Source organism: Ranitomeya variabilis, chromosome 1, assembly GCF_051348905.1.
Source record: "Ranitomeya variabilis isolate aRanVar5 chromosome 1, aRanVar5.hap1, whole genome shotgun sequence".
Taxonomy (NCBI): Eukaryota; Metazoa; Chordata; class Amphibia; order Anura; family Dendrobatidae; genus Ranitomeya; species Ranitomeya variabilis.
The window spans coordinates 736,376,138-736,390,027 of record NC_135232.1 but is presented as its reverse complement, the minus strand read 5'-3'; the positions used below and the strand labels follow the sequence as shown (position 1 = coordinate 736,390,027).

General features: G+C 44.3%; 1 long non-coding RNA gene across 1 annotated transcript in view; it reads left to right on the top strand.

Moving 5' to 3' along the window:
• LOC143764806 (uncharacterized) overlaps positions 1–13,890 on the top strand; it is a 41,514-nt gene that overhangs the window by 15,683 nt on the left and 11,941 nt on the right. The window lies entirely within an intron of this gene.

Here is a 13,890-nt window from a genome sequence, read left to right as displayed (position 1 = left end):
AATATAACAACTATAATATTGCTCCCTATGTACAAGAATATAACTTCTATGATACTGCCTCCTATGTACAAGAATATAACTACTATAATACTGCCTCCTGTGTACAAGAATATAACTACTATAATACTGCTCCTATGTACATGAATATAACTACTATGATACTGCCTCCTATGTACAAGAATATAACTACTATAATACTGCCTCATGTGTACAAGAATATAACTACTATAATACTGCTCCTATGTACATGAATATAACTACTATGATACTGCCTCCTATGTACAAGAATATAACAACTATAATATTGCTCCCTATGTACAAGAATATAACTACTATAATACTGCTCCTATGTACATGAATATAACTACTATGATACTGCCTCCTATGTACAAGAATATAACTACTATAATACTGCCTCCTGTGTACAAGAATATAACTACTATAATACTGCCCCTACAGACAAGAATATATCTACTATAATACTGCTCCTATGTACAAGAATATAACTACTATAATACTGCCTCCTATGTACAAGAATATAACTACTATAATACTGCCTCCTATGTACAAGAATATAACTACTATAATACTGCCCCTACGGACAAGAATATATCTACTATAACACTGCTCCTATGTACAAGAATATAACTACTTTAATACTGCCCACATGTACAAGAATATAACTACTGTAATACTGCTCATATCATCCTATGTACAAGAATATAACTGATATAATGCTACTTTTTCTATATATGTAGATGGAATTTTATATTCTACCTTGAAATTCTCTGTACATTTCCATTTCTTTTTTGGAGTGAGAACTCTTTGTGGACAGCCCTAGGGGAATCTGTTACTTGCAATTTACGCTACTTTCCCCATGTGATATTAAATTCAGCTAATTTTACTGTATACCCCTAAGTCATTTAGCTGCTTAGAAGCCGCCACAGAGGCAGAGCTTACAGATTTGAGGAGTGTTTACTGAAATATTCGTGGCCAGAACAAACCCTCGAAAATAGGAGAGAAAAATGTATTCAGCCTTTTGTATAATTCATCACTTATCTTGTAAGACGAAACCACCAAATCACGATTTTATTAACATTTCTGTCCCTGAGTCTCATAGCAACCAATGTCATTAGACTCAGAGCATGGTCCTGAATATAAACCTCCGCCGCTGTGATTTAATGCCATATATAAATTAGAATACCATTTTATTGCCCTTCGTTGTGTATTTTAGCAAAATGAACACATTTCAACCGACCCATTCCCAATTGGGAATCGAGCAACATTTACTATATTGGGCAATTTCTCCATTTATAGGTTTGCTTTTACGTGTATATATTGCATCATATTAGTAACACATTGAAGCAGGTCAAACATTGCAAAAAATAAACGGACTTGTTTTTTTTAATAACTTTTCTGCAATTAATCCATTGTTTCAAAAGGATTTTCACAGAATTGATACAAGCGATTTTGCTAAGAAAGTGCTAAAGAACGCTCTCGTTTTCAACCTATCTCCTTTCTGTAGAGATCTGGCCTTTGCACAGGGGCCCCCACGTTGTGTCTATGAGAGGCTGCTGCTCAACTTATTTTTTTAAAGGAAGACAGATGTACCAGTAGGCTGGGTCAGACCCAAAGGATAAGGGACCATTATTGAATTGTCTAAAGGTTATGTAGTCAGGAATTAGGTCCAAAATGTCAGGCAGAAGACTAAACGGACAGTCCAGCATCATAAGCTGAAGGACATCCAAGGGATCAAACAATAGAGGCACGAGGAAAAAGTTGGGTCAAAACATTAGACTGACTCAATCCAATGAGTGAACTAGCGCTAGTAAGCAATACTTTGCAATAACTGCAATAAGGAATTAAATAGGGATGGTGTGCGGCCAATGGCTGCCCAGCTAACCCTCTTATTGGTCCATTGCCTTGCCATAGTGATTGGCAGACAGATTATTTTTTTAATAAAGTTACCCAAGGCTACGTTATTTCATTGGTCATTAATATCAGATTGGAAGAGGTAGTCCCAAGATCAACTCTTACCAAGTCCTGTAGCTACTGGGAACTCAGGGTGCATTCACTTCAAGGGGAATGCAGATGCAGTACCCAAGAACGGACACGAGTCAGTGTATGGCACTGTGCTGAACTTGCTCTGTACCCCCTGATGGCAGCCATGGGACCTGGCAGCAGCTGGTCGATAAAGGCGTTGGTTGTCGGACCCTTATCCATCTTCTATTTGTTACCTATGCTATGGAGTAAACATCAAAATCTAAGTCCTGGACATTCCCTTTAAGATGTTTAGATGCATTAGTATTTATGGCTGTTATAAGCACAGTTTCCTTTTCTGAGGAGCTGTTAGCGGAGCGCCTGGTTGCTGGCCATGATGTCACCACTGCCGCTCCAGCTGTCACTGCTGCCCATAAAGTCAATGAGGTGCCGGGCAGCGCTAGGAGGTGTTGCAGGAACAGGTGCACACAGTCTTGTAATATTACTTTGTTGATCATTACCAACTGGAGGCACAGCAGAAATTATGAGAATGGTGGTAATTACCCAGATAAGTCACCAAAAGTATGTAATAATATCAGTCTGAAAATCCGGAAAGCAGCTGAGCTCCAAATCATCCTCTTCAGATCCAACTTCAGGCTCAAGGAAACCTTTATTAAAAGTTAGATCATCTGCCAATCACATGCAGACTTTATAGATCGTCCGGGCGCTGCTAGTACTTGAAAGAGCGATGTTACTACTTATCAAATTCAAACATTTTCATATTTTATTCCAAATGGTGAATTTATGTCCTCTCGATTGCTGTAGAGCACATTTGATTAAAAAGTACTCAGCCGATATTACACCAGACGGATCTTGCTATTTTAAAAGATTACATGTACTTTGGATGTACTTTGCAGACAGCTGAAAATATATTGTAGAGCGCAAAATGTGATAATGATACTAGGGAAGTTGTAGAGAGTGCCAGAAAGAAATTCCTGAGATAATAATGCATCTAGTTTACTGTTTGGTCAATGGATAATGGGGCACATGTGCTATGAATGGCGACGGCAGGATTCTCAGACTCGAATGAAGGAGGAAGTGGCGCTCTTACATTACTTTACCTTATCTTACGTTATGGCGCTGGGACAAAACTATTTTGTTTCTTCTTGATATTTTGGGAGAGTAAACTCTAATATGCAACAAAGATTACATTCTCATATACAGTACATCTATCAATACAAATATAAATGAAATCGAGCAGTCGAAAGGAGGTTGGAAAGACAGATAATAGATAGAAAGACAATAGACAGATAGATAGATAAATAGATCGATAGATAGATAATAGATAGATTACCACTACATAGATAGATAATACCACTACATGGTGACCAAATAACTATCATTATACCCCAGTGACATTATACACAAGGGTCAAATAAAATTGCACTCTGTAGTGCTAAAGCCTGTAAATATGAAATATATGAACTATGAATAGCATTACTGCTCTAGATAATAATAAAAAATGGAGACTCTTAGCACATAATTGGATAGATAGATAATATATATAGATACATAGATAGATAATAGATATGAGATAAATAGATAATGGATGGATAGATAGATAGATAGATAGATAGATAGATAGATAGATAGATAGATAGATAGATAAATAGATAATAGCGAATAGATAGATGACAGAGAATAGACACATGATAGATTTATATATATGCCTTTTCTTGGGCGGCTGAGAACTGATGTTTTTAGCTTGAAGCGGGCTAATATCCATGCCCCCTTCTTATTCTATTTATATCAGCCCGCAGCTGTCTGCCTAGCCTTTGCTGGTTATTAATTATAAGGAATGATGCAGGGTCCCCCATTTTAATAGCTTGTAAAGGCTAAGCATACAGCTGTGAGCTGATATTAATAGCCTGGGAAGCTCCATGGGTATTACCCCCTTCCCAGGCTATAAACATGTGCCACAGCCATCGGCGTTCCCTCTGCTGATTAAGAAAATTATGTGAGAACCCCCCCTTTTTTTCAGAAATATCATTTTTTAATAATCAAATACATGTACAGTAAGCTGCACACACATTGTGCTAATTGTATATGTCACTGACATCGGTATATCTATCTATTCTATGTGTATTTACTGTATGTAATTCATCTATTCTATCTACTTTTTACCAAAATCCCTCTGTAAAGTTCACCTATGTAAAGCAAGATCCTGGTCAAAAAATACTAAACTGATGTATTTCTTACAGATAAAATATAATGTTGCACTTTGCAATCTTGAAATTACTTTTATGGGAATAGTGGTAAATCCATGAGCCTGCACATGTAACATGTAGATATCCATAAAGATATTCAGTCAATGTCAAAACTTTTGGAATACAAATTGTTTTGTTCACTAAGTTTTCTGCATCGGTTTTTATAGCAATTTGCATTAGCTTTAGAATGTTATGAAGAGCGATCAGATGAATAGCAACAATTTGTCATTCCAGGCCATGGAAATGAAACCCTTCGCGACACTCGCACACGATCGCCGCGGCGCTCAGCGTGAGGTCGCGGTGATCGTGGCACCGTACTGGTACTGCTCATGGCACAAATGCAGCTCCCGCAGAGCAGTACTAGTACGGTGCAGCGATCGCTGTGGCTTCACGCTGAGTGCCACGGCATTTAACCCCTCTGATACCGCTGTCAGTAGTCCCAGCGGCATAGAGAAGCATCGCACAGGAAGGGGGCTCCCTGCATGCTTCCATCAGAATAACGCAATGTGATCGCATTACTCTGATGGTTTACATGGAGACCCCCGCCATCAAGATGGCCGCGGGGTTCTTCCGGGTCCTCAGCGAAAGGTGGCTTGTGAGCATGCATGCCTCCCTGCCTGCCTGTCAGATCACTGATCTGACACTGGGCTGTGCAAAGTGTCAGATCAGCGATCTGATGTAATATAGTAATATAATAAAGTTAAAAAAATTATAATGTGTAAAAATATATTTTTTTAAATCCCCAAATAAAGAAAAAATAAAGAAATATTTTTCCAAAAAATACATTTATTTATGTAAATTAAAAAAACAATAAAAGTACACATATTTGGTATCACCGCATCCGTAACGACCTGCTCTATAAAACTATCCTACTAGTTAACCCCTTCAATGAAATTTAAACAAAACACCTATATAGAAATGAAATACCATACATATATTGATCATAAAAAACTAAGAATACCAAACATAATGTATCACCCCCAAAAAAGTATTCAGAGTAAAAACTATTATTACTTTATTAACAACTAGTTGGCCTGTGCATAATTTTCACACATTGGTTGTCGGGGACACAGGCAATTTCAGAATCAAGTTGGTCAAATGTTAATGTATTTAATGAGATGATGAACACAGAGAGGTATTTATATATGTAGATTGGTAATACTATAAACTGGTTTGATAAGTAGAGGCTAAAAAAATGTCTTGAGGTTGTGGTGCCACCTGCAGGTTATTGTTTTTTTCTGCAGGTCTCTGAAAATTAATGTTTAAACTGTATTAATTGATAATATCATGAATGTGTGGTTTGTTTGTGTCTTTTCTTGCTGAAGGGGGCAAGTTTACCTTTCAATTGGTGTATTATTTGTATGGGAGGGTAAAATAATTGCCGAAAAAGCAGTGCATGTTTACAAATGTGTTTGCATATGTGACTCACCATTTGTGTGTGGGGGCGAAGTAATCACTGAAAAACAGTGCATGTTTACAAATGTGTTATGATCCGGTGGCCTAAGAGCAGCATGAGACGTACTCTGGAGAAGGTGGTACCTGTACTGACCGCAGACCCTGAACTAACACCGCAACTAGAAGTAGCCGTGGAATGTACCTAGCGCTCCCTAGACATCTCGACACAGCCGGAGGACTAAATACCCCTAGAGATAGAAAAGGGGAAAACTATCTTGCCTCAGAGAAAATCCCCAAAGGATAGGCAGCCCCCCACAAATATTGACTGTGAGAGGAGAGGGAAAAAACCATACACAGACTGAAATGAGAATTTAGCAAAGGAGGCCACTTCTAGCTAAATAGAAAGGATAGGACAGAGCACTATGTGGTCAGTATTAAAACACTAGAAAACATCCACCACAGAAAATACAAAATCTCCACAGCTAACTAAAGATATGGAGGGTATATCTGCATCTCCAGAGATACCAGCTTGGCTAAAAAAATCCTTATACAGACCAAGCTTGACAAGACAAAACATAGAAAAGAACTGAACAATAAGACCACAGCATGTGGACAGCAAAATCAAGGCCAGAACTTATCTTTGTTGAAAAGAACTGCAAAGCAGAAGAGACCAGGCAGGGATGTGAATCCTCCAGGAACAATGGACAACTGGCACTAACTAAAGGGTGAAGCAAGACTAAATAGCCCAGTCCAAATTGCAAAAAGTGAACACACCTGATAAATGCTGTGATTCAGAGACAGCAGCGCTACCACTTACAACCACCGGAGGGAGCCCAAGAGCAGAATTCACAACACAAATGTGAGTCACCTGCAGTGAAGTGTGCAATCCTGGAATTTGCCTGAAATAGGCTGGGCAAGCACTTTGGCAAGCTGGAAAGACCCCAAGGCAAATGCCACCTGCAGGTAATTTGACATTTGAAATAGTGTATCATTTGTGCATGTCAGGAGTATAAACGGAGAAACTTGAGGTTGTGGTGCCACCTGCAGGTTATTGTTTTTTTCTGCAGGTTTCTGAAAATTAATGTTTAAACTGTATGTATTCATCAAATCGTGAATGTGTGGTTTGTTTGTGTCTTTTCTTGCTGAAGGGGGAAAATTTACCTTTCAAATGGTGTATTATTTGTGTGTGTGGGGCAAAGTAATCACCAAAAAAGCAGTGCTTGTTTACAAATGTGTTTTTTTATCTGTGACTCACCTGCAGTGAAGTGTGCAATCCTCAAATTTGTCTGAAATAGGCTGGGCAAGCACTTCGGCAAGCTGGAAAGACCCCAGGGCAAATGCCACATGCAGGTAATTTGACCTTTGAAAAGGTGTATCATTTGTGTGTCGGTGGAGTATAAATGGAGCAAGTGTGCAATTGAATAGGCAGTGCATGTTTACAAATGTGTTTGCATATGTGACTCACCTGCAGGGAAGTGTGCAATCCTCCAATGCTGGGCATGGAGTTCGGCAAGCTGGAAAGCCCCCAAGGCAAATGTTAGGATTTGTTTGTGATGTTTGTAAGCAGCTTTGTGGCAATATGCTTTGGCGTAGTGTGGTGCCACCAGCAGGTCATTTTTTCTTACTGCAGATTTATGAAAATTAATGTTTAAACTGTATTTTGTGATCACATCGTGGATGTGTGGTTTGTTTGGCTATTTTCTTGCTGAAGGAGGCAAGTTTACCTTTCAAATGGTGTATCATTTGTGTGCGTGGGTGCAGTATGAACGGAGATACAACGTAATCACTGAAAAAGAGTGCTTAGAAATAATATATAAGGATTATTAATACATGATTACACAAAATAAAAAAAGGAAAAATCTTTTCTTACAGGAAAAAATTACAAAGAATCCTTTATTATTAAAAAATTGATGACATAAAAAACAACAGTATCAAAATAAATGTGTGACGGGACAGGGAATATAAGACGGACCGGTATTGTTTTAATCTAAGCTAAAACCTTTGGTGAGGCATTTTCATCAGTTCCATCATGTTCAATCTCATTTATTAAAAGTTAGAGGTATAAAGAAGGGTCCTCTTATAAATGGTGCACATTTATCCTGCGCTCTGTGCTGAGCGCTTAAACCGGGGTTTCCGTGTAAATCTCTGAAATACATGATTCAGACAGAACCTCTGGCGGAAGATTCCCTATAATGAGGCAGATGGAAGTACTTGTGGGCACCATAGGACCTGCGATCCGGCGGTGTCCATCTTTTAGGGTTGCATAAAAGTGCCATCGGCCACAGTTTTGTGCACTTCTGAAAAAAAAGAAAACCACGGAACAGAGACCAGATGGAGTACGGAGTAACTCTGCTGCCTCATTATAGTGAATGTATCCCTCGGGAGTTTCATCTGAATCACGTCACTTAGAGATTTAGATGGAAACCGCAAAGTAAGTGCTCAGCGTAGAGTGCCGGATAAATGTGATCCCTAACGTTATGTAAAATGTTCCCAATAAAAGCTTCCACTCAATCCACAAAAAAGCAAGCCCTCACTCAGACCTGTCATCTGTTAATTGAAATGTAGGCGGCTTCCACGTTGCTAGTAGTACAAAGGCTCTGGAAAAGCGAAATGGCTCCTGACCCTCCAAAAGAAATTTAGCAAATTCTTGGCTCCCAAATCCAAATGCTCCCCTCCCTTCTGAGCCCCAGTGTGCCTAAACAATATTTAGTGCCTACATGTTTGGCATTTCTGTATTGTTGAGAGCCAGCCTAATTTACAGGTGCTTGTCTCCAGAAGCATGAGCTGGGCATAATGTACTGGTCACTACAATGTACTGGTCACTACAACGGCAGTTTGCAATTTTCACTCAGCAACATCCACTGCTGCCTGTTTCTGGAAAACACCCATGGAGTCAAAATCGTCACTACATCTGTAGATAAATTCCCAAAGGGTTATAATTTCCAAAATAGGGTCCCTTATTGGGGGTACATCTGCACTGTAATATGGCGCTACTTCCTACCGAGGTGGGGTCCCGCTGCCGCTCCGGGGGGTTGACACGGCGGACGCACCACCGGCCCGCCTCGCCCGCTCCGTCGGGGAGGTGGAGCACGAGCGTGCGCGATAGGACCCGAAAGATGGTGAACTATGCCCGGGCGAGATTCTTACCCATATGGTTCGTGCTGAAGTCTGTATCCTCTATGTTTAAAGTTTGTGAATAAAGAAAACTCTTTTTCATGGATTCGGTGAAGCTGGACATTCTTTTCTTTTTTGGACTTTATACGCCTGGACACAGCGGGTCCGTGCTCCGAGGATTGGTTTATGCATCACGGGTGAGCTGCAGGGGCGTAACTACCGCGGTCGCAGGGGTCGCAATTGCGACGGGGCCCACAGTGCTTAGGGGCCCCGACTCTGAGTTACAAAATGGGCCGGCGGCCCTTTAAATAAACCTTCTTTACAGGCCCTGGTGCGCGTGCACTCTCTCAGTGGATGCGCGATCACGGGTGGGACTGCACTTGTCCCGCAGCAGAGCCCCTCCACCGCAGAGAACCGCACACCACTACTATAGCTGCCACTGCTCTGTGCGCACAGGACCTTTGATGAGGTCACAGGAGGGGAGGAGTCGGAGTCACATGATCAAGGGCTTCCGTGTAGTGCAGGACAGTAGTGCAGTGCTGGTCGTCATCGTGCTGGAGGAGGGTAAGCTTTTGTGTGAGGTCAGGAGGGGTTTGTGTGGATGTAGCAGAGCAGTGTGTGTATGAGGTGTACAGAGCGGAGCCGTGTGTGTATGAGGTGTACGGAGCGGAGCCGTGTGTGTATGAGGTGTACGGAGCGGAGCCGTGTGTGTACGAGGTGTACAGAGCGGAGCCGTGTGTGTATGAGGTGTACAAGGCGGAGCCGGGTGTGTATGAGGTATATGGAGCAGAGCCGTGTGTGTACGAGGTGTACGGAGCGGAGCCGTGTGTGTATGAGGTGTACAGAGCGGAGCCGTGTGTGTATGAGGTGTACAAGGCGGAGCCGTGTGTGTATGAGGTGTACGGAGCGGAGCCGTGTGTGTACGAGGTGTACGGAGCGGAGCCATGTGTGTACGAGGTGTACGGAGCGGAGCCGTGTGTGTACGAGGTGTACGGAGCGGAGCCATGTGTGTACGAGGTGTACGGAGCGGAGCCGTGTGTGTACGAGGTGTACGGAGCGGAGCCGTGTGTGTACGAGGTGTACGGAGCGGAGCCGTGTGTGTACGAGGTGTACGGAGCGGAGCCGTGTGTGTACGAGGTGTACGGAGCGGAGCCGTGTGTGTACGAGGTGTACGGAGCGGAGCCGTGTGTGTACGAGGTGTACGGAGCAGAGCCGTGTGTGTACGAGGTGTACGGAGCGTAGCCGTGTGTGTACGAGGTGTACGGAGCGTAGCCGTGTGTGTACGAGGTGTACGGAGGGGAGCCGTGTGTGTACGAGGTGTACGGAGCGGAGCCGGGTGTGTACGAGGTGTACGGAGCGGAGCCGTGTGTGTACGAGGTGTACGGAGCGGAGCCGTGTGTGTACGAGGTGTACGGAGCGTAGCCGTGTGTGTACGAGGTGTACGGAGGGGAGCCGCATGTGGAATGTGTACGAAGCTCAGCCGCATGTGTAGGAGTAACTGTGTGGCCATTATACTGTAGGCAATATCATGTGTGGCCATTGTACAGTATGGAGCACTATGTGTGGCCATTGTACAGTATGGAGCACTATGTGTGGCCATTGTACAGTATGGACAGGGGCGTAACTACCACGGTTGCAGCGATCACCATTGCAACCGGGCCCAGCAGGTCAGGGGCCCGGGGCCGGCAGGTCAGAGCAGGGCCGGACTGGCCAATGCCAGAAGAGCCGGTGCCAGTCATGGGCTGCTCGATCCGCCTCCCCCCGCCACCGTCGACTCACCCCCCCTGCCGTCGCATTCAACTATACCGGCGTCTATGACTCCGGTAGAGTTGAATGCAATGACGGAGGAGAGAGCGTCTACAGACGCTCCCTCTCCCATCATTCCACGCTCTGCCTCTGACACTGCGGGTGCGCGATCCTGGGCAGACTGCAGCCGAGCCTGAGACTGGAGCAGGAAGCAACGCTGGCAAGAGGAAAGGTAAGGAGAGTGGGGGGGGGGCGAGAGATGCGGGCTGTGCTGTATATACCACTGTGCGGGCTGTGCTGGATATACCACTGTGCGGGCTGTGCTGGATAGACCACTGTGCGGGCTGTGCTGGATAGACCACTGTGCGGGCTGTGCTGGATAGACCACTGTGCGGGCTGTGCGGGATAGACCACTGTGCGGGCTGTGCTGGATAGACCACTGTGCGGGCTGTGCTGGATAGACCACTGTGCGGGCTGTGCTGGATAGACCACTGTGCGGGCTGTGCTGGATAGACCACTGTGCGGGCTGTGCTGGATAGACCACTGTGCGGGCTGTGCTGGATAGACCACTGTGCGGGCTGTGCTGGATAGACCACTGTGCGGGCTGTGCTGGCACCCAACACCATGTTGCAGTGCAGGAGATTCCTCCTGCACGGCAACAGTCCGAGGTGTATCTAGGGGAAGGGGGCAGCCGGGGCAGGTGAGAGACAGGAAGCAGCTCCAGTCATCACGATGAGACAGCTTCTCAGTCTGTATTTTTCCCCCCTCATACATCTCATGTACGTCTGAATGAGATCGTATTTAAGAGAAAGCCAAAATAACCCCGGGACAGAAGGCGAGAGCAGGGGGGAGGTGCGGGACAGAGCCGCTTTAGTCAGGAGAAGCTGAGGAGCTGCAGCCGGTTTACATTAGCCACCCCTGTACCAGAGAGGAGATTGTGAGTTGTGTATATGAGCTGGTATCTCTGGTGTGTGTGTGTGATATCTGTAGTATGTGTGTGTGTGTGTGTGATATCTGTAGTGTGTGTGTGATAACTGTAGTATGTGTGTGTGATATCTGTAGTATGATGTGTGTGTGTGATATCTGTAGTGTGTGTGTGATATCTGTAGTATGTCTGTGTGTGTGTGTGTGTGATATCTGTAGTGTGTGTGTGATATCTGTAATATGATGTGTGTGATATCTGTAGTGTGTGTGTGTGAGATATCTGTAGTATATGTGTGTGTGTGTGTGTGTGATAACTGATGTGTGTGTGATATCTGTAGTATGATGTGTGTGTGTGTGTGTGTGTGTGTGTGTGATATCTGTAGTATGTGTGTGTGTGAGGCAGCAGCGTAACTACCACGGTCGCAGCTGCAAGCGGCTCTGGCAGGTCAGGGGGCCGTGTGTCCCCTTGAGCCTGTCTCCCTTATGCTTGTGTCCTCGTGTGCCAGTCTCCCTTGCCCATTAGTCACTGTGTGTCCCCATGTGCCTGTCTCCTATGTCCCCTTGTGCTTGTGTCAGTCTCCTTTGTCCCCTTGTGCTTGTGTCAGTCTCCTTTGCCCACTAGTCCCTGTGTGTCAGTCTCCCTTTCCCACTTGTCCCTGTGTGTCCCCTTGTGCTTGTATCCCTTGTCCCCTTGTGTCGGTCTCTTGCCCACTAGTCCCTGTGTGTCCCCTTGTGCCTGTCTCCCTTGTCCCCTTGTGCTTGTCCCTTGTCCCCGTGTGTCCCCTTGTGTCAGTCTCCATTGCCCACTAGTCCCCTTGTATCAGTCTCCCTTGCCCACTATTCCCCGTGTGTCAGTCTCCCTTGCCCACTAGTCCCTGTGTCCCCGTGTGCCAGTCTCCCTTGTCCACTAGTCCCTGTGTGCCCTTTGTGTCAGTCTCCCTTGCCCACTTGTCCCCGTGTGCCCCTTGTGTCAGTCTCCATTGTCCCCTTGTGTCAGTCTCCCTTGCCCACTAGTCCCCTTGTAACCTTCTCCCCTGCCTCCTAGCCCCCATGTGTCTGTCTTCCTTGCCCCCTTGTGCCCTCTCCCCTGCCCCCTCGTCACCATTTGCTCGTGTCTTTCTCACTGCCCCTGAATGGAGGGGCTGCATTATACTATGATGGGGGCTGCATTGTATTCTATGGGGGTTACATTGAATTTTATGGCGGGGGGGGGCCCATTTGGAAGTTCGCATCGGGGCCCATAACTTTGTAGTTACGCCACTGGTGAGCTGGCTTATATTCCTTCTTTCTAACATCCACTGCTGCCTGTTTCTGGAAAACACCCAAGGAGTCAAAATCGTCACTACATCTGTAGATAAATTCCCAAAGGGTTATAATTTCCAAAATGGGGTCCCTTATTGGGGGTACATCTGCACTGTAATATGGCGCTACTTCCCTTCTGAGCTTTGCACTGTGCCTCAAAAGTAGTTTTTGACCACATACAGGGTATCGGTGAACTCAGAAGAAATTGCACAACAAATTTGTTAGGCCATTTTCTTCTTCTACCCTTGCGAAAATACAAAATTTGTAGCTAAAAAGATTTTTGTGGGAAAAATGTGATTTTTTTTATTTTTACGGCTTAACGCTATAAACTTCTGTGAAGCACCTGGGGCTTCAAGGTGCTCAATACACATCTAAATAAGGAACCAAAGGGGTCTGGTTTCCAAAATGGTGTCACTTGTGTGGGGTTTCTACTGTTTAGGCACATCAGGAGCTCTTCAAACAGGACATGGTGTCCACTAATTATTCCATCAAATTTTGCATTCAAAAAGTCAAATGGCGCTCCTTCCCTTCCAAGCCCTGCTGTGCCCCCAAACAGTGGTTTTACCCCACATATCAGGTATGAGCGTACTCAGGAGAAATGGCACAACAGATTGTATGGAGCAATTTCTCCTGTTAACCTTAACCCCTTCATGACCTTGGGATTTTCCATTTTTCCGTGTTTGTTTTTCGCTCCCCTCCTTCCCAGAGCCATAACTTTTTTATTTTTCAATTTAATTTAGCCATGTGAGGGCTTATTTTTTGCGGAACGAGTTGTACTTTTGAACGACATCATTGGTTTTACCATGTCGTGTACTAGAAAACGGGAAAAAAATTCCAAGTGCGGTGAATTTGCAAAAAAAGTGCAGTCCCACACTTGTTTTTTGCTTGGCTTTTTTGCTAGGTTCACTAAATGCTAAAACTGACCTGCCATTATGAGTCTCCAGGTCAGTACGAGTTCATAGACACCTAACATGACTAGGTTATTTTTTAGCTAAGTGGTGAAAAAAAATTCCAAACTTTGCTAAAAAAAAATAAAAAATTGCGCCATTTTCCGATACTCGTAGCATCTCCATTTTTCATGATCTGGGGTCAGGTGAGGGCTTATTTTTTGCATGCCAAGCTGGCGTTTTTAATGATACCATTTTGGTGCCGATATGTTCTT